We start from the raw sequence: 27,661 nt of genomic DNA on the forward strand, positions 1-27,661 counted from the left end.
TTGAATCCACCCCTGGGCCCTCCCCATATATAAATTGCTGTACGCGTGTATTCTCTGTCTTTTGTCCCTGGTGCTGCTGGAAACTTCCCCTGGCAATGCGGGCTCAGCTCCAGCTGCCAGGTGGAGCACGGCAGCCTGGAGCACCCCCTGAGCCGGCACTGGGGCACGGCCCGGCCCCCACAGCGCCGGGGGCAGCGGGGGAGGCACTGGGGGGGCCCAAAGGGGGATTGGGGTGTGCTGGGAGGAACTGGGAGGGAGTTTGAGACAGACTGGTTTAAACTGGGAGAGGGGTTTAGGGGTCAAGAATGGCTGAGAAGGGGATTAAAGGATGTTGGAGAGGATGGGATGGGGTTCTGGGGGTCCTGGTGGAAACAGGGAAGGAGTTTGGGGCTGCTGCATGTCACTGGGAGGGATTTGAGTGAGTCTGGAGGGGCTGGAAGGAGATTGGGGATTGGAAAGCAGGGATTGGGATGTGGTTCATTGTGCTGGGAAGAGACTTGAGGGTTCCTGAGGAGTCCCGGTGGGGCTGGAAAGGAAGTGGGAGAGGGTTTGGGGGTCCTGGGGCAGGGGGGCAATTGGGAGGGGGCTGTGGGATCCTGAGGAGGACAGGAGGGGCTTTGGTGGATCCTGGGGAGGCTGGGAAGAGACTGGGAGGAGGTTTGCAGGGGGTCTTGGGTGGGCTTGGAGAGACTGGGAGAGTGATTGGAAGGGCTTGGGGTGTCTGTGAGAGGTTTTAGGGGGGATCCTGACCCCTGCAGACCCCCCAAAGATGGCACCGGACGCCGCCCACAGCAAGATGCTGATGGGGATCAGGGGCTCCGTGTTGGGCTTCATCTTCTTGGTGCTGGGGCTTGGCTTCTACCTGTGCAGGACGGTGAGGGCAGGTCCTGGGGGTCATATCCTCCCTCTCCCAGAACGTGTGTGCTCCCCCGGGGCCCCCAGCCCAGTGTCACCCCCTTTTCTCTGCCCACAGAGCTCCTGAGCCGCTGGCAGCCGCAGCCCCTCCCCATGGCCTCAGGCCCGGCCAGGACCCCCCACTCCATCCCTGGGCTGATTTTGGAGGGGTCGTGTGTCCCCCCAGCCCTGCTGTGACTCTGCCCTTGCCCGGCTGCTCCCAGTGTTCCCAGTAAAGCTTCCCAGTTCGCCCCTGTCCCGTTTATGGGGGGCAGTGGGGAGGGACTTGGGGAGACCCCATGGGGGTACCCTGTCAGGGACAGATGCTGCCCCAGGTTGGATCAGGACCCCCGTGTGTCCCCCCGATCTGTCACCCTGTTCTGGGGACTCCTTTGGAGACACCAAACTCCAGCATGGCACCCAGCAAACCCTAAAGAGCACTGGGACCCCTGAAGCCACCAGGGAAATTTGGGGAGGGGGTGAATGGGTGGTACCTGGACCATGCCAAGAGCCCAGCGCTGCCCCAGCCTGGCCTGCCCCGGCTCCTCCTGTGGGATGTGAAGGAATTGGAAAAATGGGGATCCAAGGGTGGGCACTGGGCCCAGGGGGACCAGAAGAAGAGATGGAGGAAGAGAAAAAGGGTCAGAGAGGAGAAGGAGGTGGGATGAAGAAGGAGGAGCGAGACTCATCCAAACCCAATATGGGGCTCCCATGCCCCTCTTTTCCCCTGCTCCTCCACCCCTGCCCCACTGCCGACCAATCCACCACCCCACCCCTCCCATCACCCCTTTCACTCAATTCAAGCAGATCCTGGCAGCTTTTTCCTGGGAGCAATTCCTGAGTTTGGGGATTTTTGGGGTGCAGTTCTGGAGGGGGACAGCTCTGTCTGGCTTTCCCCTCCCTGCTGTGGCCTCTCAGCTGCCCCCCACACCCTGGGGGTGCTGGGATTTCCCTCCTGGGCACAAGGACGTTCATTCCCTTCCAGGAGCCCAATGCCCAGCTGGGGCTCCAGGCCAGGGGGTCCTTGAGCAGCTGCCCCAGAACCTCCGCCAGGGGCTCCCAGCGCAGCCGTAGCCGCTCGGTCTGGGCTCCCCAAAGCCCTCAGCAAGCCCCAAGTCCCTGCCAGGAACCCTCAACTCCCTCAAACCCAGCATCCCCCACAGCCCCTGCAAGTTCCCCCCATGGCAGCGGCCATGGCCATGTCCCCACATGTCACTGGCCATGGCCCACCATGTCCTCACCCAGAGCTGTGTCCCCACCATGTTTCCACCCCTGGCATTGTCCCCCACTTCTCCATCTGTGCCCGTGTCCCCCCATGCCCCATGAATGGCCACGTGTCGCTCTATTAGGAACGGCGAGAAGAACAACACAGACTCTCTTGGGAGTCAGTCAGGAGAATTTCTCTCTGGTTTATTAACTCAGGTCTTTTTTATAGACCGATACGTGAAAAGTACAGAAAAGAAACTCTTATTGGCTAGTAAACTACCACATCACCATCACTGGTCAGTGGGGTACACCACCCCTCGACCTTCTCTTGCAGGAAAACAAGGAACAGACAAACAGCACCTGCGAGGCTGTTCTCTGTCTCTGAGGATTGTTTTAATTCCTCGTTATGAATTCCCAGGCAAGACTGAGAAAACTATGTGGCCTGCAATTTCCACAGGCACCGTGCTCTCTATTTCAGAGTTAGCATCCATAGCCACGTCCCTGTCCATGTGTCACCATGTCTATGTCCCTCAATGTTCTCACCCATATCTTAATTCAATGTCTTTATTTTTACCCCAAAATTAGATATTTTAAAGGAAAGAAGAGAAATGAAAAGAAAATCAAGGCCAAAACAAAAGGATTTCTTTGTGCTGGCTGAGCATCCTTGTGATTGAGTGGGAGGGAAAAAGGGGGGGAGGGGTTTCCGCACCACTGTCTCCAAAACCTTGATCTTTGCCCCACTTCATCACCATTTGGCTGTGGAAGACACCCTTAAGCAATAGGAAATCAAAACTGTGCAATCAGTGAGGTTGGAAAAGACCTCCAAGACCATCCAGTATTCCTTGATGCCACCAGAAGATAAGATTGAATGCAAAAGATTTTCTGGGATTGAAAGTCAACAAATCTGCCCCCCACAAGGAATTCCCATTGTTGGTCTGTGTCCCGATGTTGTTCCTGCCCCGGTGTTCATCCAGGTGCCCACAGGGAGCCAGGAAGATGTGGAGCCTCCCAGCCAGGTGTCTTCCCAACACAGATCACCAGGACCACGGATCACCAGGGCTCTGCCCAACGGGGGTCACTGGGGATCATCCAACGCCCATCCTCCCATGGGGGATGGAGCTGGAGCAGCGCACGAAGCTCTTCCCGCACTCGGGGCACTCACAGGGCTTCCCTTACTGGTGCCTCCGTTGGTGTCGGGTCAAGTGAGAGCTCTGTGAGAAGCTCTTCCCACACTGGGGACACTCGTAGGGCCTCTCCCCAGTGTGGATGCGCCGGTGACTGACAAGGGTGGAGTTGCGGTTGAAGCTCATCCCGCAGTCGGGGCAGCGGAAGGGCCTCTCGTCTGTGTGAATCCGCTCATGTAGGAGGACACTGGAGCTGGTCTGAAACCTCTTCCCACACTCAGGACACTCGTAGGGCCTCTCCCCAGTGTGGATGCGCTGGTGTTTCCTCAAGTCAGAGCTCCACCCAAAGCTCTTTCCACATTCCAAGCAGGTGTAGGGTCGTTCCCCTGTGTGGATCACCTGGTGTTTCATCAGGTCAGAGATACTTCTGAAGCTCTTCCCACATTTCCCACACTCATAGGGCTTTTCCCCAGTGTGGATCCTCTGGTGTTTCTTCAGGTCGGAGCTCCGGCTGAAACTCTTCCCACATTCCAAGCACTTGTGGGGCTTCTCCCCACCATGAGGTTTCACCCCCAGCTCTGAGCTCCGGCTGGATCTCTGGCCGTGTTCCTGGCACTGGGGGGATCTTTCCTCCTTGCAGCTCCCTGGACTGAGTTTGCAGCCCCTCCTTGTGTGGCATCTCCAGGGCTTTTCCTCTTCCTGCTCCATCTGGACACGGTTTGGGAACGTAAAATCCCTGTTTGGGGGGAAATAAACAACAGGAGAGCGCCTTGGGCTGGGGGTTCCTCCATGCCCAAGTTCATCTCAGAAAGTCATTGGTCATCTTTTGTCTGTTAGAATCTCTAAAACACCAACATTCAGACCAAACAAGAAAACACTGATTGTGTTTTCCAAAAACTAATCAAACAAGATTCAGCCAAAACCCCCTCCAGAATAGAAAGATTCAGCCCTCACAAGAAATCAAAGCACCAACATTTAGCCCAATAAAGCTTAGAAACACCAAGATTCAGCCCCAACAAAATCGTGGATCCCCCTCCCCAGTCACCCGATGCATGTGGGGAAGCAACATTCCTGGGGTGAGGGAGCTGAAGATTCAGGGATGAACTTGGTGCTGCTTCCTCTTCCTCCTCCTCCTCCTCCTGAGTCCCTACTCTACCTCACACTCCGCCTCCTCCTCCTCCTGCAAAACCCCAGGTACATAATTTCACCATTTTGCTCTTCAACCCTGCTTCTCCTTCCCTTCTCCTCCTGCCCCCAGGCCCAGCACCCACTGCCGCCTCCCTCTTCCCCCCCAGTCCCACAGCATCCCACCGCAGGGGCACGGATGCAGCTGGGCCAGCTCGGCCTGGGGCAGCGCTGGGCTCTCGGCCGCTTCCGCCCGCACTCGCTCCCCACTGCAGCCGCTCCCGCCACCACAGCGCGGGGGGGCCCGGCCTTGGCGCTCCCCCCTCCCACCTCCCCAAATTCCCCTCCAGGGGGGCGCCAAGGCCCGGGGGGGAGGGGCGCAGGTGGGATCCAGGTAGAACCATTGAGGGGAGAAAAGGGAATGTTAGAAGGGCATCCTGGACAAAGGGATGATGACCCCAAAATATCTCTCAAGGGTCCCTTGGGAGCATGTGGAGGTCGTTTGCACATTCTCCCAGAGGGAATTAAGGACATGGACACCCAGGGGGGCAATAAGGGAAGTCCAGAAGGGATTTAGACAACAGGGGATGGATGGTGTTGGTGTGCTGGGAAGGGATTGGCTGAAGGGGAGTGTGCAGGAATGTGCTTAAGACAAGAAGCAGCAGGAGGAATCCATGGGGTAAGAAAAAGGATGATGGAAAAGAGGAGGAAGAAAAAAATACTGAGGATTGGGATGTGTTTCAGAAGGGTCTTATCCTCAGCATTTGCCAGCTGACTCAGATCCTTTGTATCCCAGTTTTCCAGGACAGCAAAACAAGGAGGTGAGGATTTCAGGGGGTTTCTCTGAGCTGGGAGCGGCAGGAGCGGGCGCAGAGCTGCGGCACCGGGAGCACGGGCTGGGGGCCTGTGGGGAGCTGTGGGGCCGGGCCGGGGCTGTGGGGCAGCCGGGGCTCAGCGCCGGGCGCTGCCTGAGCCCAGCACCCCCCGGGCAGGGCCGGCAGTGGCCCCCGGCCCCCAGGAGGCTGCGGGACGCCCCGGCCGCTGCCCGGCCCCGTGGAGCTGCCGGCCCTGCCCGCCGGGGGGGCCGCCTTTGGACACTGCGGCAGGACAGGGACCGGCTCTGGGATACGGGCTGGGGAGGGGAGCCTCAGCACAGCCAGCACGAGGAAGGAACAGCTCACAAATGGCGATTAGACCTGCAAGGATCCACATGATCTTTTAAGCATTTCCTGCTGGGTCCCTGGAGAAAGGAAGGATTTTGCAGAAAGCTCAGCAGCTGCCACAGGATGAGCACCCACAGGCACTGAGGGGGGCTGCAGCAGCGATAGAAGAAGCCCCTGCAGCACTTGCTCACAAAGGCTCAGCAGCTGAATGCAGCAAGGGATGAGCAAAAGGCCAAGCTGAAGGCAAAGGCCATGGCACACTTCCTACAGCCCCTGAGGGATCAAGCCCAGGGCCCAAGGGGGCCACCCTCGGCCACAAGCACCTGGCACAGGCATTGCCCTCCTGGCCAGGGCACAGCCCACCCAAACAGCCCCTGGCAAGGAATCAGCCTTCCAGCTGCAGGGCACAAGGACACTGCAGGCACAGACAGCAGCACCCTCAGCACCAGCAAGTCCAGCCCTTGATGGACACGCATTCTTAGCGGTGGCACAGCTCCCATTCCACCAGGGACCCACCACACTGCAGCCCTTGGGAACATCCAGGGTGGGGCTGGATCCAGAGGAGACCTTTCCTGATGGACACAGGGGCCTCTCCATCCACTCGGAATCTTACACCTAAAGGTGCTAGGAAATATTTTAATTATTTAGACACTAAGTGGGAAAGATGAGCCGGTGTGTTTTCTTCAGCCACTATTAACAGATGTGGGGGATGGGTTTGAAATGCAGAACCTTTTATTGGCTCACCATTGTGATTGTAATTTATTGGGAAGGGATTTGATGGCAAAGCAGGGAATGCAAATTAATGTTGCAAAAGGTGATATAGAGGCTGGTTCTGTTGTACCTCTGTGTCAAATGTCTGGCAGAGCCATGGCTGAAGTGAACCCACAAGTGTGGGCAGCCCCAGGGAAATTGGCAAAATTAGATATGGAGCCTCTCCAAATTTCCCTGAAACAACCAGGACAAGAGGTGTCGAAAAGCAATCCCCTGTTCCAAGGGAGGGAAGGAAGGGCTCACAGCCTGTCTGGGAGTCCTGCTCAAGGCACGGCTTGGGGAGCCAGGGATGGCTCCCTAGAATGCTCCTATCCTGCCAAACAAGAAATCCAATGGAATCCACAGAATGCTGCAGGACCCAAGAAGAAGAAATGAGATGATGAAACCGAGGCACCCCACACTCTCAGATCCTTACACCAGCCTCAACCAGGTGCCCTCCTCACACTGCTGCCATTCAGAACTCAATGCAAAAGATGCTTTCTGGCGATCTGCCTACTTCCAGAGGATGCAAACACAATTCTGTCTTGGGCTGGCAACAAGAGGTAGAAGGGAAAATGTTCAAGACATGAATTTCAGAAATAACATCTCCCAGGACTAAAATGGAGCTGGAACTATTCTTATAATTAACAGGGAATTGCAGGAGCTGGATTGAGGATTCTCTCTTCTAGCCAGAACATTGTGTGACTTCTTTAGCCCCAGACAGTCTCAATGTTATGGGGTGGACATAAGAAAGAAAACAAAACTTAACAAAATGAAAAAAATAAAATGATTGATGCCCCAGCCATGGCTCTTCCAGACTCAGAAATCTGAACTGCAAGGGAATATTAAACAGGCCACCCCTGAGCCTGCACTGAAGGCAACGCAGCAGCAGCCAGGGCTCCCCAGCGGGGGAAGCCCCTGCGCCTGCCCACAGATCCTTTGCTCAAATCCTCAGCCTGGGCACCCTCCTTTGCCATCTCCAGCCACTGCGGGACAATCCTTGCTCTCACTCTTGCAGCTTCAGGCCTTTCTGTGCCTGCCCTCGCCACAGCTGCTGGGGAAGGCACCGGGACAATTCCACTCTGCCTCTCAATTCCACTCACACTCTACCCTGCCTGGGATTACAGTCTGGGAAAATAGATCAAGTTGAAAATGGCTTCAAATCTTATTTCTCTGGTCTCACTAGGTTTGCCTTTGCCTTGGGGAAAGGAATTTTAATGTTTCTTTTCCAGCACTCAGCAGAGATGAAATTAACATCTCAACAGACTGGGAATAGCCCAAAAGATTCCCCCCAAGATAACGACCATCAACAAAACATCAACAGCCAGCAGCAAACATCAACCAACATCTACCCCAGACACTGCCCCAGGCACAGCTGGAGACACCTGGTCTGGAAAAGGCTGAGCATGAAATCCAGGAGTGCCCACCTAATTCACATCACAGGCACAGAAATCCGGCTGCAACAGGAAACCAAATCCTAACAACTCCACACCTTCAAACCAATGAACATTAAACCAAGGGATTTCTATGGGGTCAGAATGTAAAAATTTAGGAAAAATCTAGTCAAACTCATGTGTCATGGAATGATTTTCTCTGCACACCCAGCCTAAGTGTGCATGAAATTATTCGTGTTGCACATTCTGGACAGAATCAAGTAACGATTTATTTCCCTAAAGACATTGTTGAAGAATTTTTGATATTCACAGTTTCAGTGAAAGAATTACACCATTAGAAAAAATTTTCATAATAATTTTACTTCTATATTGTCCGTTCTGTTTGGGACAGTGGTGTGAGAATCAGTTTTTAGTCCTAGGAGAAGAAAAAGAAAATACTTGATTGCTTTGTAATTTTTCTTTTTATGTATGTGTGTGGCTCATAGTGTTGGCAAAATGGTATGGGTTATCTTCACATTTAAGCTGCATTTTGAAAAACTAGAAGAGCTTTAAAGATGACCCTTTAACTCGTAAACCTTTAATAGAATATTTTTTTGTCAAAAAAAAGAAAAGGGCCAAAGAAGGCACCAGCAGGGAATTGGGGAGAACACTTGAATCACCCCCAGCTGCCCAGAAAGAGAAGCTTTGTTCCAGGCAGCCAGGAGAGGAGCTTTAGAAATGCAAATTAACACGGATGGCCCAAAGCCTGCACAATGGCCCAGGGGCTTCCTGCCTGCAGGAGGAATTGGACTGATTCCCTCTGCCCCTCAGCCCAAGCTCTGCCTGCTTGCACAGATGGAATTTGCACAGCTAAAGGCACAGCCCATTGTGAGGATATCTGACTCTGCAGCAGAAATTGGTTCAGCTGCAAAGGAAAACAGAAAATGGAGAATGTTGCGAAAACTTCACTAAAACAAGTGGGGGGGAATCATCCCTGTCCCCACTCCAACATGTGCTGTCTCTGTCTATGTTATATAGGGTGTATCAGACCACTGGGGTTTATTTGCTACCACAAGTTCAGGGAAATCAGTTGGGAATCCAAGTACGTGGTGATTTAATGAGAGAAAAGCTGACAATTGAGCCCTGGCTGGAGGGAGCACCGAAAAAACGGGAAAAGATGACCTGCCATCAGAGCAAATCCTGCAACACCAGACTCCAGGAACCTGAAAGAATTCATATCAGGTACCAGAGAAACCATTTCTCATTTCAATGGCATAATTAGATTACAGGATGTCATTGAAATAATAACTGTAATAAAGAATTGGATGAATAAAAATTCGAAAGAAAAGGTTTAAATAAAGTATATGTAATTGTAAATAATGAAAATATGGAATGAGAAATCCTCCTCCAGGTTGAGGCAGGATTTCTCTTCCAAAGTTACAGATTGCAAAATCCACCCAGATAACAAACCCCGGCAGGCACATCAGCTTGGAGGAAAAGACAGGACAAAGACCATCATAGGGACAAAGAGCTAGCCTGAAAGTCTACCTCCGGACCTAGGCAACGCCCGGCCGACTTCTGCCGGAGACCATCAAGTGAAACAAAAGGGACAAGTCTCAGGAAGATGGCCGTTGCTAAAATTGAACACCCCACCCGCCAAACCCATGCTGGAGTAACTCAATCAAGAAGGACAAAGGGGGAACAACTCCTCCGAGATATCCATCGGCACTGGCCCGGATCCCTCGACTCTGCTGTGATGAAATATGTTAACATACATACAGAATCACTTTGCATTTGAGGAGACTCTGCCCGGACACTTACTAACTCAATCTTCCAGGCCAGGAAATCCATTCACCTGACAATCAGGGACACTTGGTGAATGGAAACTAATTGGAATTCTAGCCTGGGGACATAAAATCCCTATAAAAACCCAGGCCGAAGAACCCTCGAACGTGGATTTGGGAACACCTATACCTTGCGTATAGACCCTGTCCACCCAGCGCTGCACTGTCCATTTATTGTGGTTTTTCCTCGCTGTTTTGCTGTTTTGTTAATTTATAATAAATTTATCTTTTTTATCCTTAATCTGCCGTTGCATTTATAACAGATTGGTGCTGTGACTCGGATCGGAAGAAACTGTGGGAGAATCTCGCTGTCCAGGGGGGTACCCCCGCTGATTTCAGCGGCCTGGGGAGCAGAGACCCTCCGCAGTTCGCTCCGATTGCCGAACCAAATTTAGGCTGAGGAAAAAACCATAATAAAGAGGAAACGGATCCAGAGAGTTCGGGAAGGCGAGGAGCCTTCGGGAAAGCCGCGGCTTGGTAGCTCATAAAAAGTCACACGTGCACGAAGACGCCCTCGCAGGAAAATTGCTGTAAGTACTGTGAGGTTGAGCGGGTGATCGGGCGAGTTTGTGAGAGACGTGACCTGGTCACGAAGCGAGTGTGGACTTCAAGGCCGCGTTTCCATCCTCCCGCGAGGGAATTGGCCGGCCGCGAAGGAAGCGATTCTATGTGAAAAAGGGTCTCTCTTTCCTTACTCGTAAAGCCTGAGACTAAAGGGAGTCTCAGGGGACCGATCAAAAGGGGGCTGAGAGAGGAAGGAACGTCCAGTCGAGCACTGGAACTGGTAAACTCTCTCAGCCAAAAGGTTTAGAAAGTCGGAGCACTGAGAAAACCCCGGTACAGCTAACCGAGAGGTAAGTATTAGTGCGACCTTGGACTTTCAGAAACGAGAAGAAAGACGAAAACAACGCAGAGCAGGTAAGAATCGTAAGAAAAATGGGGCAGAGAAAAAGTAGAATGCAAAAACTAAATAACGAGAAAGGCCCCTCGGAGGAACCAAAACAAATGCTAGACATCCCACCGGAGAGTCCTTTAGGGTGGATGTTGAGAAATTGGGAAAGTTGTCCCGAAAGACGAGGGAAATCCAAAGCAAAAATGATTTATTACTGTGCCGAGATTTGGGGAGGACAGGAATTAAGAAACTGTCTCACTTGGCCAGTATTGGGGACATTTGATAGATGGACGTGCAGAGAATTACTCGCACACATAGAGAAAAAGGTCTCTTCAGACGCTGAGGAGAAAGAATATGCCAAACTCTGGTTAAATACCAGAGTACGGCTGTTTCCAATGAAACAGAAAAACGAACATAAAACAGAGACCTGGGAACCCCTGGATCACTTACCCCCTCCGTACCGCGGGCCAGTAGAGCCTTCGGTGATGGATCAAGTAGTACCGTCAGCACCCGAGGGTTCCTTAGGGCAACTGGCAGAAGCACGCTCTCCTCAACCACCGGGAGTGGTGCCGGAAACCCTCACTACCCCCCCACCTGCAGAAAACCCAGCCACCGCACCCTCTCTGGAGTCGGTGTTGGCGCAAGGATGGGGCTTACCCCCTCCACAAATCCCGGTCCGGCCATCACAGCTGGGACCACCGAAAGTATCAGAAGAAAACCCTCTGAGTCACTTAGCTGCGGCAGACATTCCGCAAGCAATGAGGGGAAAAACTCCCGCAAACTCCAGTTCCCCTCCTGCAAGCAGGACTCGGTGGAAGTCAAAAATAGGGAATGGAGAATGGGGGGAGACAGAAAATGGGCATCGAATGTTCCCTCTCAGGGAAGTGGCGACCGCCCCCGGAATAATTGGATTTGTAAACGTACAAATCTTTACAAAATCCCCTTAACTCAGGGGATGTACGAGCATTCAAGAAAGAAATGAGGCGGCTGCTGGATGACTCATTTGGGGTGGCCGAAAGGTTAGACGATTTTCTAGGAAGTAGTATCTACACCTATGAAGATCTCATGGCCATCCTGAGATCCCTGTTTAGCCAGGAGGAGAGAGAGATGATTAAGCAGGCAGGCATCAGAGATTGGGAAAGGCGTCACCTGCAGGGAACACCAGGCGACCAAAAGTGGCCGAGTGTGAGCCCGAGTTGGAGTGCCCAGACCGAGGAAGGAAGAAGAAGCATGATAGATTTAAGGAATATCATCGTGCAGGGAATAAGAGAGGCGGTCCCCAGGGGACAAAACATAAGCAAAGTATTTGGGGAATGTCAAGGAAAGGAAGAATCCCCTACCGAATGGTTAGAAAGGCTACGGAAAAGTCTGCAGATTTACTCCGGGACTGATCCCAGCTCTCCGGTGGGGGAAGTCCTGCTTAAAACTCAATTTGTGGCTAAATCATGGGAGGACATTAGAAAGAAGCTTGAGAAAATTGATGGATGGCAGGAGAAGAGTCTCCAAGAGCTTCTAAGGGAAGCTCAAAGGGTTTATATGAGGAGAGAAGACGAAAAACAGAAACTTCAAGCCAAAATATTAGTGGCTGCAGTAAAGGAAGTTCAAAAACAAGAACAGAAACAGGGTAAACCGATACCTAAAAAACAAAAGGGATCTCAGAAGGAGGAAACTCCTCCTCGGAAGGATCCTCCAGAGTGTTTCTACTGTAAGAAAGTAGGACACATAAAAAGGGATTGCAGGAAACGAATAAAAGATGAACAAATATTTAAAGAAGATTAGGGAAGTCTTGGGCTCTTTCAAATGGGGACAGTAACAGCAAAAGAGCCCTTGATAAAATTGAAGGTAGGTCCCCACCGCCAGGAAATGAGTTTCCTGGTTGATACCGGGGCTGAGAGAAGCACCCTGCAGAAGTTACCTATAGGGTGTGAAACGAGTAAAGAAAAAGTAATTGTAATTGGCGCAAAGGGAGATCCATTTAAAGTCTCGGTAATCAAAGAGGTGGAAATCGAGTCGGAAAATAAGATATGCTTAGGGAATTTGTTGCTTGTGGAAGAAGCAGACTACAATCTATTAGGGAGAGATATGATCATAGCTTTAGGAATAAATATCGTTGTGAAAGATTCAGAATTAGTAGTAAAGGTGTTACATTTGACTTCAAAAGATGAAAAGGAAATCGACCCCCGAGTATGGCACTCAAAAAGGGAAGTGGGGAAATTAGATATTACTCCCATCAAAATTGAAATTGAAAATCCAGAGAATCCGATAAGGATCCGACAATACCCCATCCCAGCCGAAGGGAGGAAGGGTTTGAAATTAATAATTGACGAGCTGCTCAAAGGAGGCACTCTCGAGCCCTGCATGTCCCCACATAACACCCCCATTCTGGCAGTAAAGAAAGCCGATGGGAACTTCCGATTGGTTCAGGACTTGAGAGCTGTAAATGCTAGAACCCGAACCAGGTTTCCGGTGGTAGCAAATCCTTACACTTTACTAAACAGACTCTCACCAGAGGATGTATGGTATAGTGTAATTGATTTAAAGGATGCATTCTGGACATGTCCTTTGGATGAAGGGAGTAGGAATTTTTTCGCTTTCCAGTGGGAGGACCCGGATACCAATCAAAATCAGCAATTGCGGTGGACGGTCCTTCCACAAGGATTCGTTGAATCTCCGAACTTGTTCGGACAAGCCTTAGAGCAGCTACTCACTCAATTCACTCCAGAGGAGGGGACAAAACTATTACAATATGTAGACGATTTGCTAATCGCCGGAATCACGGAGGAGCAGGTGAAGAAATGTACCATTTCCCTGCTGAATTTTCTGGGACAAAAAGGGTTGAAAGTATCTAAATCCAAGCTGCAATTCACAGAGCCCGAAGTAAAATATCTTGGACATTGGATATCGCAAGGGAAAAAGAAATTAGATCCCGAGAGGGTGGCGGGAATTCTTGAACTTCCTGCCCCACAAACCAAGAGACAAATTAGGCAATTTTTAGGGCTCATGGGATATTGCAGACAGTGGATTGAAGGATACAGCGAGAAGGTGAAATTTCTGTATGAGAGACTAAATACAGATCGATTAAAATGGACAGGGCAAGACGAAATTAAATTTCAGGAACTAAAGAATGCCCTCGTCACTGCTCCAGTTCTAACATTACCGGACATAAATAAAGAATTTCAACTGTTTGTTGATATAAGTGGACAAACAGCACAGGGAGTTCTGACCCAGGAATGGGCAGAAAAGAAAAAACCCATAGGGTTTTTGTCCAAAATCCTAGATCCAGTCAGTCGGGGCTGGCCTACTTGCTTGCAAGCAATTGTGGCAGTAGCACTGTTGGTTGGGGAAGCCAAAAAGGTAACGTTTGGAGCTCCCCTGATAGTTTACACCCCACATGACGTAAGAAACATCTTACAACAAAAAGCAGAGAAATGGTTGACTGATTCAAGGCTTCTGAAATATGAAGCCATGTTAATCAGCTCACCAGGACTGGAATTAAGGACGACCTCTGCACAAAACCCTGCGCAATTTTTGTACAGGGAACCAACGGGAAAGCTACTACACAATTGTACTGAGGCAGTAGAATTACAGACTAAAGTAAGACCCGATCTGGAGGATCAGGAATTGGAAGGAGGAGAAAAATGGTTTATCGATGGTTCCTCGAGAATAATAGAAGGAAAACGTAAATCGGGATATGCCATCATAAACGGCATAACAGGACAGACTGTAGAATCGGGTCCCCTAAAGGCAAATTGGTCAGCACAGGCTTGTGAACTCTTTGCTCTCCTAAGAGCCCTTAAGGGCTTGAAAGGAAAAAGGGGAACCATCTATACAGATTCGAGGTATGCATTTGGGATAGTGCATACCTTCGGGAAAATTTGGGAAGAAAGGGGTCTGATCAACACCAAAGGAAAAGGATTGATACACGAGGAAATAATCAAACAAATTTTAGAAGCGGTCAGGGAGCCACTGGAGATATCTGTGGTTCATGTAAAAGGACACCAGACCGGACGACAATTCCATACAAGGGGAAACAATTTAGCGGATAAAGAGGCGAAAAGAGCGGCATTGTTGACCGTAAGTATTTCTGAGCTAGCCCCAAGGGAACCTCCAGAGGTTTCAGTGCTTCCTTCGGAAAAGGAGCAGGAAGACTTCAAAAAGGTAGGTGGACATTTCAAAGAGGGTAAATGGTGGTTACCTGACGGGAGGGAGCTGGTCCCAAAGGGAATAGCAAAAGGAATACTCAAAAGACTACATGCACAAACCCATTGGGGGACCAGGGCATTGGCGGAACAATTTCTAAAATTCTTCGGGTGTAAAGGAATCTTCGAGCTCGCAAAGCAAGAGGTACAAGGGTGTGTGATATGCCAAAAGGTAAACAGAGCGAATTTTCGGCAAACCAATTGGGGAGGTCGGCCATTCTCATACCGACCATTTGAAAGAATTCAAGTGGATTTCACAGAATTACCGAAAATTGGCAGAAACAAATATTTGTTAGTCATAGTAGATAAATTGACACATTGGGTAGAGGCCTTTCCCAGAGCTAAGGCTACGGCCCAAACAGTGTCTAAAATTCTACTGGAAGAAATAATCCCTAGATATGGTATTGTAGACCATATTGATTCGGACCAGGGCACACATTTTACCTCAAAAATTATCAAACAGTTGTCCGATGCATTAGGGATCAGATGGCAATATCATACTCTTTGGCACCCTCAGAGCTCGGGGCAAGTAGAAAGGATGAATCAGACGTTAAAATCACAAATATCCAAATTGACAATCGAAACAAAAATGTCCTGGATCAAATGTCTCCCCTTGGCATTGCTGAATATAAGAACCATGCCGAACTCAGAGACAGGACTGTCCCCCTTTGAAATGCTATATGGAATGCCATACAAGCATGGTATGCCGGTTGAACATCCTCAAATAGAGGATGTGCAACTCCAACCAATCTCATTTCTATAAATAAAAACTTACAGGAGTTAAGGAGAAGAGGATTGATTCCTCAGAGCAGCACGTTGGGATTTCCGATCCACCAAATTCAACCAGGGGACAAAGTATTGATCAAAGTGTGGAAAGAGCAACCCCTCAGTCCTCACTGGGAAGGACCATTCCTCGTCCTCCTGACTACAGACACCGCGGTTCGCACGGCTGAAAAGGGCTGGACACACTCTTCCCGAGTGAAGAAAGTTTCGGTTCACGATCCCCCCGAGTGGAAAATTGTAACCCCTCCGGGAGAATTGAAAATCAGGCTTCAGCGGAACAGCAAATGAGCAGCGAAGACAGGATAAGTTGCACCAATTTTGAATGTTATTGTTTTCCTTTTGTACATTTTAAGTGTGCATATTGTAAACAAACGTGGGTGACTCATTGTTTAGGGAGGCAAAAACCAAGAGGTTTGTGTGCCGCGTGTTACAAAGAGGAATTAGAACAGACCAACCTTTTTCTAGCACTTGCTACCCGGGTGGGGATCTTGGAACTCGACTCTCCGGAGTGGTTCCGATTTTTTCAAAAGGGACTACGAGGTCATTTGGACTGTAAGGCGGAACCTCTAATAATTGAGTGCCGCCGAAACATAAAGGTACCGTGCAGGAGCGGCACGATCAAGGCATCTCGGTGGGCAACCTTTAAAAGGAGGTTTGCCATCAGGACGTCAAGGGCCCCTGAAGACAGTCCTTGCTGCCGAGAAGATGGTTATCCCCGCCGTATGTTCTTGTACGGGCGGAGGGAATGGCAGAGGGATGCGATTGTGGGGAATCCTGACGATCCTGAACCTAGCCATGTGCTGGGCCGAGGGGATGGGCCCCGAGGCGCCTCCAGGGACGACCTCCCTGGGGAAGTGTGAGCAGTGCCAAACTGACACACGAACCGAGCCATTGATCACTTGCCCTCCGGAATTGCACGCAGGGGAATGCTGGGCAAATGATACCCAAATAGACCTGTGTAAGCTAGAAAAGAAAATTTGGTGCTCCACCCCGGGGATAAGTACTGGAAAAAGGCAATCACGTATCACAGGGGGAAGAGAGGTCCAAGCGACCCACCTACGAAGTAAAAGAGAAATAGGAGGGGTTTCCCCAATCTCGGTCTGCGGGCAGTGTAATAAAACTGTCTGGATTGGGGGAAAGAAACAGTCGACGTTCATTGCGTATCACAGAGTCAACCCCTTGTGTTACAATAAAGCAAACTTAAAATATTGTACCATGGGAGGGAAATTGTACTGGGAAGGGAGGAACCTGAAACACGAAACGAAAGTGTCATTCAGTAATGAACCTATAGTTTTGGATTTACTGAAAAATGACGATGACAGGGTGTGTCTACAGTTTGATCAGGTGATCTGTTTTGCAAAAGATGAGGATGGTTCAGACCCTGAAAATAAAATAAAACAATTGACTCTTGAACTAAAAAGACAGGAAATGGAAAACAAAAGAAAAAGACTCGAACAAGAGAGGTTAAACTCTCTCAGTGAGCAATATGAGCAATTAGAAAAACAATACGATAATTGGAAGCTACCTAGCCCTAATCAGAATCTATTCATAGATCTGATGCAGGAAATAGCTACCGAATTGGGATTAACTAATTGTTGGATATGTGGCGGCCTGAAATCAGCCGAAAGATGGCCATGGAAGGGAGAAGGATTAACCCCGGAACAATTACTTAAGTGGACAGGATTGAAATTATCTAAAACAACCCGGCGACCAGAGGGGTGGGTGATTGACAAAAGAATCATTGGAACATTTTGCATCAGTCGGGAAGGAAGGGAATTCACCGAGCTAGTTGGTTACACCCCGTGTGTAAAAACTCTCTCGGTAAATTCAGATAAAAAGACAAAAATCTGGCAGCCAGAATCACCCGAGGGCTATTGCAGCCAATCTCGGGAAAATAATTGCAAATGGGTAGATTTAATTGGTTTATGCTGGAACAAACAGGACGGGGCGAATCCCTTCCATGCCTTTCTCGGCCTGAGGGAATATTGGGAGGACCCGGCAAAACTTAACAGAGATTGGAAGGCACTGGATGGGATTTACTGGATATGCGGAAAAAAAGCATACAGTGAATTGCCCAGAAATTGGAAAGGATCATGCACACTCGGAATAATTCGGCCTTTTTTCTTTACATTACCTAAAGATGAAAGTAGGTCTTTAGGTGCTCCCCTCTTTGAAACTCTAGCCCGACAAAAGAGGGAATTGAAACGGGAGCTACCAATAGCCGGAGGTAACCACCAGTGGAAGGGGGAGGAATGGCCCGCCGAAAGGATCATACAATATTATGGACCGGCAACATGGGCAAATGATGGCAGTTGGGGATACAGGACCCCAATCTACCTCCTCAATCGGCTCATTAGGTTACAGGCTGTGGTAGAAGTTGTTTCAAATCACACTTCAGAAGCCCTGGAACTCCTAGCAAAACAACATTCCCAGATGAGAGCTTTTGTATACCAAAACAGACTCGCTCTCGACTATTTGCTAGCTGAGGAGGGAGGAGTGTGTGGTAGATACAACGAGTCAGAGTGTTGCATGGAAATAGATGACTTCGGAGAAACTATAAAGGGTCTAGCTGCTGAAATAAAGAAAGTAGCCCATGTACCAGTCCAGAAATGGAATTCAATTTTACAAGCTTCTTGGTGGGATCAAATTTTTGGAAAAGGGGCATGGTGGAAAAAGCTAGTATTCTTTATAGGATGTTCAATTGCCGGAGTCATCTTCCTACCCTGCCTAATTCCTTGTCTGATCAGACTGATACATTCTGTCGTTCAAGGAATGCAGATTGCCTCTCTCCCAATAGACCCAGAAAAGGCACAAGGAAACGCTACCCTTCTTTCAAAAATCATGAAGTTAGAGGAAGAAAAAGAGAGTAGAAATGCGGTTAAAGCATTGAGAGAATTTGAAAAAAAACATATGTTATCCCCATAAAATGTAGAAGAGTCAGACAAAGAGGAAAGCGACATTATCTAAACCGGTATTCCTCTGAAAAAGTATGCAGACACGAATTTTTAATGTGGTCAAATTATTAGGTGGGGGACTGTAATAAAGAATTGGATGAATAAAAATTCGGAAGAAAAGGTTTAAATAAAGTATGTGTAATTATAACTAATGAAAATATGGAATAAGGAATTCTCCTCCAGGTCGAGGTAGAATTCCTTTTCCAAAGTCACGGATTGCAAAAGAACCCCCCCAGATAACAAACCTCAGCAGGCACATCAACTCAGAGGAAAGGACAGGACAAAGACCATCATAGAAGCAAAAGAACTAGCCTGAAAGTCTACCTCCGGACCTAGGCAACGCCCGGCCGACGGCCGGAGACCATCAAGCAAGACAAAAGGGACGAGCCTCAGGAAAATGGTCGTTGCCAGAATTGAACACCACACCCGCCAAACCTATGCTAGAGTAACTCAATCAAGAAGGACAAAGAAGAGACTACTCCTCCGAGATATCCATCGGCACTGGCCCGGATCCCTCGACTCTGCTGTGATGAAATATGTTAACATACATACAGAATCACTTTGCATTTGAGGAGACTCTGCCCGGACACTTACTGACTCAATGTTCTAGGCCAGGAAATCCATTCACCCGACAATCAGGGACACTTGGTGAATGGAAACTGGTTGGAATTCTAGCCTGGGGACATAAAATCCCTATAAAAACCCAGGCCAAAGAACCCTCAGACGTGGATTTGGGAACACCTATACCTTGCGTATAGACCCTGTCCACCCAGTGCTGCGCTGTCCATTTATTGTGGTTTTTCCTCGCTGTTTTGCTGTTTTGTTAATTTATAATAAATTTATCTTTTTTTATCTTTAATCTGCCGTTGCATTTATAACATAGTTATGGTAAAAATTCTGTATGGGTTTTTGGATGTTCACTTTTAGGCTGTTTCTGAAAAACTAGAAGAGCTTTAAAGGTGACCCTTTATCTCATAAACACTTATTAGAGTACTGTTAAAAAAATAAACCAAAACAAAAAACAACCACAATGTGGCACTAACAAATGTGAGTCATCCCATGTCTGCCCTGGAAGAGAAGCTTTGTTCCAGGCAGCCAGGAGAGGAGCTTTAGAAATGCAAATGAACACTGATGGCCCAAAGCCTGCACAATGGCCCAGGGGCTTCCTGCCTGCAGGAGGAATTGGGCTGTGTTCCCTCTGTCCCTCAGCCCAAGCTCTGCCTGCTTGCACAGATGGAATTTGCACAGATAAAGGCACAGCCCATTGTGAGGATATCTGACTCTGCAGCAGAAATTGGTTCAGCTGCAAAGGAAAACAGAAAATGGAGAATGTTGTGAAAACTTCACTAAAACAAGTGGGGGAGAATCATCCCTGTCCCCACTCCAACATATGCTGTCTCTGTCTATGTTATATAGGGTGTATCAGACCACTGGGGTTTATTTGCTACCACAAGTTCAGGGAAATCAGTTGGGAATCCAAGTACGTGATGATTTAATGAGAGAAAAGCTGACAATTGATGCAGCCCTGGCTGGAGGGAGCACCCAAAAAAGGGGAAAATATGAACGACCACAAGAACAAATCCTGCAACACCACGGACCAGCCCCTGGGAACCCTGATGAATTCATATCAGGTACCAGAGAAACCATTTGTCATTTCAGTGGCATAATTAGATTACAGGATGTCATTGAAATAATAACCAACCACACAACTCCAGCTCCTGACCTTCCCCTCAACCAATCCACTCAGATGAGGAACACAACATTTCACCATTGGATGGGATCAGAGTACCCTTTAGCAGAAAAAGGAGAGGTTTGGGAAAAGTTAAAAGATTCAAACTGGTGATGGCAAACAGATCAGCAAGGAGAAGGTGCAGAAACAGATAAAAAAGGAAATAGCAAAGCAGCTCATGTACTTGTTCAAACGTGGAAAGGATGGGAATGGGACACAGTTTTATGGTTCCCTGGCAGACCATGGGTTTAACAAATGCTGTTTCTCCTCTCATGTGCTACAGCAACTCTCATCTTTTTACCATGCACCACACCTTGCTGAGTGCAGCTCATTCAGCAGCTGAGCAAGGGGATGCAGGTGGCAGCCAGGCCTCCTGAGCCACAAACGGCTACAAAAGGACAGAGAATGAGGGCACTGAGAGCAATCCCAAAAACAAAGAACACCCAGGAAGAGAAAACAGAGGCAGTGAGTGAATCTGCTTGGAGAAGGGGCCAGGGACTTGTACATAAGGAAGCAATGGGAGAAATCACCAGTGTCAGAAAATGTTACTAATTGACAAGGACTGCTGCTCAGACCAAGTCCCGCTACATTCCTGAACTTCCAGAAGAACAAACACTTCACAGAGCCAGGAATATCGGATGTTATACAAAAAGGACACGCAGCAGGCAGATCGGGAAGGCTGAACCTTCCAAGCTCCTCGGCCAGTGTTGGGCAAAGGGACAGGGACATGCGGCCGGGAAAATCAGGACAAAAACGAGGCCGCGTCCTCCAAGAACTGGAGAGAGCGCACGGCAAATGCCCCATGGCCTCTCCCTTTGGGCAGCAATAAAGTCACTCGCACACCGCTCCTCTGGCTCCTTGGGCCACACAAACCTCTGGCGCCGGGAATTTTCCCGCCCGGCCCCGGGCCCAGCGCAGCCACCTCCGGCCTCCCGACACGAAGCGGGACGAGCCAGCGCTGCTCCGCCACCGCCTCCTGCCGAGGCCCCAGCGGCAAGGAGACCGCGGGCAGCCGCTCCCGCAGCGCCCTTAGCCCAGGGCCAACACGGGCCGGCCACGGCACAAGCCACCCGCCACAGCCCCCTGCCGCCCCCTCCCGGGCCCGCAGCGAGCCCCGAGCCCCCGCAGAACCGAGCGCGGCTCCCACCTGCGATGGCCGGGGCCGCCTCCGAGCTCCGCCGCCGCCTCACCGGGCTCCCGCCGCTGCTGCCGCCGCTGCCGGGCCCGCACAGACGCTCCGGCAATGGCGACTCTCCTGCCCCACGGCCGCCCTGGGGGCGCCAGCGGGGCCGGGCTTGTCCCCGCTCTGCCCAATCAGCGCGCGCCAGAGCCACGAGTGACGGCAGAAGCAGCCAATCGCAGCCAGCGGCGGGCTCTGCACACGGCACGGCCTCGCCTGCCTTGGGCTGAGCTCCGCCATTTCTCGGACCCCTGGGCTGAGGAGCGGCCCCGGCGCTGGGCCCGGCCCGGGCCGGAGGCCAAGGAAGCGCCGCTGCGCTGAAGCGCCGGGAGCTCGGGGCGCCCGGGAGCTGAGGGCGCTGCGAGCTGGGGGTGAGTCCGGGATGGAGCAGGGGATGCCGGAGCGAGGCCAAAACTCTGTGACTCTCCTTCCTGTCCCGGGCGGGGAGCAGAACACACAAGGAAAGGCTCGGGGGTCGGGATGAGGGTGGGGACAGTTCAATCCTTGGTCACGGGCACAGCACACACGACTTGGGGAAATTAATTGAATTTATTATTCAGACATGTCAGAACAAAAAAACGAGAAGCAAAGTAATTCTTACGGAAACATCCCCTCCAGCTGTCCCTCCTTCCCGGGCTTAACTTTGTGCCCCTCTCCGTCCCCCTCCCCGCCCAGAGGCACAGGGATGGGGGTCACAGTCCGGTCATGTCACTGCCTCCCCCTGAGGGCCAGGAATCCTTGTCCTGCTGCAGCCTGGGGTCCCTCGCAGGGGCCAGAGTCCCTCAGGACCAGGCTGCTCCAGCGGGGATGGCCAGGGGGATCCCCGAGTCCGGCCAGGAGCCACTTGCATGGCTGTGCAGGGGCTTCTGCCGGGCTCGGGGCCTCTCTCAGGCACCCCCTGCTCCGGCCCGGCCTCATTGCCCCCCTCACCCCCCATGCAGCGAGTGCCCGGGCAGGGAGATGCACGATCTTCACGGGGCTGAACCTTGGTGTTTCTGAGCTTTATTGAGGTGAATGTTGGTGTTTTGTTTTTTTTGTGGGGGCAGAATCTTTGTATTTTGGGGGGATATCAGATTTTTGGTGTTTTGGAAGTTTTTGATCTGTCTTGATGTTTGGAGGATTTTTTGGGCTGAGTCTTGGTATCCTGGAGGTTCTTACAGACACTAGATGCCCTATGACTTCCTGAGATGAACTTGGGAAAGGAGAAACCCTCAGCCCAAGGCTTTTTCCTTTCTTTTTTTCCCCCAAACCAGGATTTTTCATTCCCAAGCTGTGGCCAGATGGAGGAGGAGGAAAATCCCTGGAGATGCCGCACAAGGAGGGGCTGCAAACCCAGCCCAGTTAGCTGTGAGGAGGAAAGATCCCCCCAGTGCCAGGAACATGGCCAGAGATCCAGCCAGAGCTCAGAGCTGGGGGTGAAGCCTCATGGCGGGGAGAAGCCCCACAAGTGTTTGGAATGTGGGAAGGATTTCAGCTACAGCTCCAGCCTGCTCCAGCACCAGGTGAGCCACACTGGTGAAAAGCCCTACAAGTGTGGGGAATGTGGAAAGAGTTTCAGCTACCACTCCAAACTGAGGGCACACCAGGTGATCCACAGTGGGGAATGGCCCTATGATTGTGGGAAATGTGGGAAGAGCTTCAGAGATACCTCTGAACTGATGAGACATCAGGTGATCCACACAGGGGAACGGCCCTACACCTGCTTGGAATGTGGGAAGAGCTTTGGGTGGAGCTCCAATCTGAGGAAGCACCAGCTCATCCACACCAGGGAGAGGCCCTACGAGTGTCCCAAGTGTGGGAAGAGGTTTCGAACCAGCTCCCATGTCCTCCTACATGAGCGGATTCACACAGACGAGAGGCCCTTCCGCTGCCCCGACTGCGGGAAGGGCTTCAAGCACAACTCCACCCTTGTCAGGCACCGGCGCATCCACACTGGGGAGAGGCCCTACGAGTGTCCCCAGTGTGGGAAGAGCTTCTCACAGAGCGCTCACTTGACCCAACACCAACGGAGGCACCAGTAAGGGAAGCCCTGCGAGTGCCCCGAGTGCAGGAAGAGCTTCGTGCACTGCTCCAGCTCCATCCCCCATGGGAGGATGGGCGTTGGATGATCCCCAGTGACCCCCGTTGGGCAGAGCCCTGGTGATCCGTGGTCCTGGTGATCCGTGTTGGGAAGACACCTGGCTGGGAGGCTCCACATCTTCCTGGCTCCCTGTGGGCACCTGGGTGAACACTGGGGCAGAAACAACCACTGGGACACAGACCAACAATGGTAATTCCTTGGGGGGAGTGGATTTGTTGACTTTCAATCCCAGAAAATCTTTTGCATTCAATCCACCTATCTTCTGGTGGCATCAAGGAGGTCTTGGAGGTCTTGTCCAACCTCAGTGATTCCAAATTTTCATTTCCTATTGCCCAGAGGTGTCTTCCACAGCCAGATGTCGATGAAATGGGTCAAAGACCAAGATTTTGGAGATAGTGGTGTGGAAAGCCTTCCCAAAAACGTTGTTCCCTTCCACCCAAGCACGGGAATCCTCAGCTGGCAAAAATCCTTTCAATATGGCCTGATTGGCTTTTCATTTTTCTTTATCCCTTCAAAATATCCAACTTTGGGGTGAAAATAAAGACATTGAACTAAGACGTTGGTGAGGACATTGAGACACATAGACATGGTGGGACATGGAGAGTGACGTGGGGACACATGGACAGGGACATGGCCATTCATGGGGACATGGGGGGACACGGGCACAGATGGAGATGTGGGGGACAATGCCAGGGGTGGAAACATGGTGGGGACACAGCCCTGGGTGAGGACATGGTGGGACATGGCCTGTGACATGTGGGGCCATGGCCATGGCCGCTGCCATGGGGGGAACTTGCAGGGGCTGTGGGGGATGCTGGGTTTGAGGGAGTTGAGGGTTCCTGGCAGGGACTTGGGGCTTGCTGAGGGCTTTGGGGAGCCCAGGCCGAGCGGCTGCGACTGCACTGGGAGCCCCTGGTGGAGGTTCTGGGGCAGCTGCTCAAGGACCCCCTGGCCTGGAGCCCCAGCTGGGCATTGGGCTCCTGGAAGGGAATGAACGTCCTTGTGCCCAGGAGGGAAATCCCAGCACCCCCAGGGTGTGGGGGGCAGCTGAGAGGCCACAGCAGGGAGGGGAAAGCCAGACAGAGCTGTCCACCTCCAGAACTGCACCCCAAAAATCCCCAAAGTCAGAGATTTCTCATAGGAAAAATCTGCCGGGAGGTGCCTGAATTGAGGGGAAGGGAATATGGGAATCCCAGACTGAGGGACCTGGAACCACCAAAGTCAGGCATGAGGGATGGGGCTGGTGGTTTGGGGGACACCGGAGAAGGGGTGGAAGTGCAGGGGAAATGAGGTTGGCTGGGACCCCCAAATGGTGTTGGAGGGATCCACTCCTCTTTCTTCATCCTGCCTCCTCATCTCGTGCCTTTCTTCCACTCATTCCTCTGCCCTCCTCCTCAATCCCTTGACCTGTTCCCCCCAGGCCCTGCGCCCACCCTTGGCCTCACCTTTTCCCAATGCCTCCTCATTCCATGGGAGGAGCCGGGATGGAGCCAGGGCAGGTTGGGCTGGGGCAGCGCTGGGCTCTTGGCCTGGGTTCCCCCCATGCACCCCCTCCCCAAATTTCCCTGGCAGCTTTGGAGTGTCCCAGTGCCTTTTGGGGTTCAGTGGGTTCCCTGCTAGTGTTCTGGTGCTTCCCAAGGAGTCCCAGAGCAGGGTGACACAGGGGAGACACATGGTGGTCCCCATTCCCAGGGCAAAGTGGGAAGCTTTATTGGGAACACTGTGAGCAGCCAGGCGTGGGCAGAGTGGCAACAGGGCTGAGGGGGGACACACAACCCCCCCCAAAATCAGTGCGGGGACAGAGCGGGGGTCCCGGCCGGGCCTGAGGCCACAGGGAGGGGCTGCTGCCCCTGCCGGCTCAGGAGCTCTGTGGGCAGAGAAAAGGGGGTGACACCAGGCTGGGGGCCCTGGAGGGAGCACACATGTTCACCCACATCCCACTGGCTCCCCGACAGGTGAGCTCACAGCACCACCAGTACCACCAGTACAGCCCCAGCTCCCCCACATGCCCCATCCCCAGTGCCGGGCAGGGGCCACCAGCCCCAAAGCAGCAGTGCTGGGCCAGAGGGGTCCCCATGGTCCTGCCCTGCACAGTGCTGGGAGCACCAGTCCGGACCAGTTTGAAGTGTGGGTGGAGAACATCAAAACCCACAAAAGTGGGGGTCCACCACGAGCCATTTAGAACCCCCCAAAACTGGCAAAACCCAGGATTTTCCCAAAAAAGAGGTCACCTTCACCCCCTAAACTGACCGGGAAACCCCCCCAAAACTGTTTATAACCCCCCAAAAGTGGGAAAATGCAGCAGGATCTTCCCTAATACGGGCTCCCCATGTCCTTCCATGTGGGGCCCCACTCCAGTGCCAGAGCCAGGTGCCTTCCCCTTCCAAGTTACTCCTCCTTCAGGATTGGAAGATGCCCCAAAACCTCTTTAGTAACCGGATCACCCCAAGCTCATCATCCCAACGTGTGGCTGTCTCATTGCAGACCCCATCCCCCATATCCCTGTTGGGTAGGGGAGATGTTGGAGAGATTTCTCTCCGTTCTCCTTTGGTCCTGCTGCGAATAAATTCACACTGTGTGTCCAGGCTGGGTCTGTTGTGCTCGTGTCAATGCTGGGACCAGGATCCCTCCCCATCCTTCTCCCAGCTCCTGAGCCTTTCCTTGTATTCCGTGTCCCTGTGCAGTTGCAGAGGGCAGGGACAGAGAGTTTTTGGTGGCTCCCGGCATCCACGCAGGGCCAGCCCAGCCCCGGGGGTCCTGAGGGCTTTGTGGGGCTCCCCCATTTGCGGGACATCCCTGCTGGAGGAGGGTGTCCCCCCTTGGCGCAGCCCCAGCGCTCAGGCAGCGCTCAGCCAAGCAGAGAACGCCCTCAATTGGGGCTTCATTTGTGGGCGGCAGGGGGCTGTGGCGGGTGGCTTGTGCCGTGGCCGGCCCGTGTTGGCCCTGGGCTGAGGGCGCTGCGGCAGCGGCTGCCCGCGGTCTCCTTGCCGCTGGGGCCTCGGCAGGAGGCGGTGGCGGAGCAGCGCTGGCTCGTCCCGCTTCGTGTCGGGAGGCCGGAGGTGGCTGCGCTGTGCCCGGGGCCGGGCGGGAAAATTCCCGGCGCCAGAGGTTTGTGTGGCCCAAGGAGCCAGAGGAGTGGTGTGCGAGTGACTTTATTGCTGCCCAAAGGGAGAGGCCATGGGGCATTTGCCGTGCGCTCTCTCCAGTTCTTGGAGGACGCGGCCTCGTTTTTGTCCTGATTTTCCCGGCCGCGTGTCCCTGTCCCTTTGCCCAACACTGGCGGAGGTGCTTGGAAGGTTCAGCCTTCCCGATCCGCCTGCTGCATGTCCTTTTTGTATAACACCTGATATTCCTGTCTCTGTGAAGTGTTTGTTCTTCTGGAAGTTCAGGAATGTAGTGCTGTAACTTTTCTCTAAAAAATTCTTTTTCTCTGATTCCACTGCACTTCTATATTTTTCTTTCTTTTCTTGGATTTTTTAGGCTCCTTTGGGCTGAATTCTCCCTCGTGGGGAGCCCTACTTATCTCAGTTCTTTAGGTTTGACGAAAACTCCCGACATCGTTAGAATCTTGTTTCTCTTGTTTATTAGAAGGTCATTACAAAACTTGGCAGGTCTCTCCAGATTAGCTGTACAAGCTTAATTCTATCCAATCTGGTACATTTCTTCTGATGGTACAACAAGGCCTTGTGGCTCACTTTGTGTTTGATAGCAGAAAATGACCCCAAACTATGGAGTTCTTTTATCTTTATACTTATTCTTACTCAGTTAACAATAGACACGTATATTATTTTTCTTAATGACCTGTTGCTATATTTTATATATTAGTAAAGGCCGGTATGCACAAACCAGCCTTTGGAATAAGTCGTGATATTAAGGGCTAAAATCCTTGAAACTTGCCTGCAGAAGAGAGAGTAAAGCAAAACAATATCCTTGTGTACAAGGATAAGAATGTAAACCTGTGTGTGTTAGCCAATAGTAACTTGCTCTGCCCGCAAACCCTGTAGACCCTATAAAAGGTGTGTTAATAATAGAAATAAACGGCATTCACAATTACTTCTGTGAAGACTGGTGAACAGCTCGGGGGTCTTTCAACATCTGGCGCTCCGACCAAGGACACCCCTGCGGGCAGAGGGGCTTTGGAGTCAGCGGAGTGGATCTGGGCATTAGACGTCGCGGGCTTGGATCGGCACCGGATAGGCAGCCTGAGCGCGGTGAAACGCTGAGCGGTAGGACGTGGAAAGTCAGGCTGCTGGGGGGGGCCCAGGAAGGCAAGGGCGTGGTAGAAGGGTCGCAACCTTCCCCCTTGCGGGTGGCCGTCAGCATGGAGGCAGAGTTTGCGGCGGTTAAAAAACTGCTTCTTGGTAT

The 27,661-nt window shown here is 51.5% G+C and overlaps 1 protein-coding gene and 1 long non-coding RNA gene across 2 annotated transcripts in view; one reads left to right on the forward strand and one right to left on the reverse strand.

The window, feature by feature from the left end:
- The window catches only part of LOC147648689 (serine/threonine-protein kinase PAK 3-like), a 356,261-nt gene that overhangs the window by 135,334 nt on the left and 193,266 nt on the right, over nucleotides 1-27,661 (reverse strand). The gene's annotated exons all lie outside the window — the stretch shown is intronic.
- LOC147648691 (uncharacterized) lies at nucleotides 21,420-27,349 on the forward strand. The gene is made up of 2 exons (XR_015279989.1): nucleotides 21,420-21,587; nucleotides 22,470-27,349. It is a non-coding gene; the product is annotated as an uncharacterized LOC147648691 (long non-coding RNA).

This window comes from Cyanistes caeruleus, chromosome 31 (assembly GCF_971803275.1).
Source record: "Cyanistes caeruleus chromosome 31, bCyaCae1.hap1.1, whole genome shotgun sequence".
Classification (NCBI taxonomy): Eukaryota; Metazoa; Chordata; class Aves; order Passeriformes; family Paridae; genus Cyanistes; species Cyanistes caeruleus.